Source organism: Solanum tuberosum, unplaced genomic scaffold (genome assembly GCF_000226075.1).
Source record: "Solanum tuberosum cultivar DM 1-3 516 R44 unplaced genomic scaffold, SolTub_3.0 scf00589, whole genome shotgun sequence".
Lineage (NCBI taxonomy): Eukaryota > Viridiplantae > Streptophyta > Magnoliopsida > Solanales > Solanaceae > Solanum > Solanum tuberosum.
In genome coordinates, this window is record NW_006239511.1 from 257266 (window position 1) to 258011 (window position 746).

Consider the following 746-nt stretch of genomic DNA (forward strand, 5'->3'; position numbering starts at 1 on the left):
TGGGTGTTGTCCATTTTCATCATATCTTCCATAATATTCACCACCTCTATCTGACCTGATTATTTTCACCTTTCTATCTAGTTGTCTTTCAACCTCAGTAATAAAGACCTCTAAGGCATTTATCGCTTGAGATTTTTCATGCAACAAATAGACATACCCATAACGTGAAAAATCGTCAATAAAAGTGATAAAATATTCTTCTTTACTGAAAGATGCAATATCAAAAGCACCACACATATCAATCTGTATAATTTCAAGAAGCTGTGTGCTTCTTGTGGCTCTTTTCTTTGTGTGTGTTGTTTGTTTTCCTTTAATACAATCCACACAAATGTTAAGGTCTGTAAAATCCAAATTTGAAATAATTTCAATCTTAACTAATCTTTCCAACCTTTCTTTGGATATGTGACTTAAACGTTTGTGCCATAAGAAAGCAGATTGTTCATTCACCAAACTTCGTTTGGTTCCAATATTATGATGCAGAGTTAAGAGTGTTTCGGCAAATAGATTATCAAGATTTAGTTTTTATAAGTTATCACAAAGAGTACCAGTACCAATGAGATAATTATGTTTAAACAAACTAAAACATCCATTACCGAAATTAAAAGAGTATCCAGTCGTATCTAACATAGACAAAGAAACTAAATTTCTCGAAAGTGAAGGTACATAACAAGTTTCAAATAAAACTAAGTGACGCCCAATATTAAGGATCAAACGGTAAGTCCCTACAACTTTAACTGAAGCCTTCA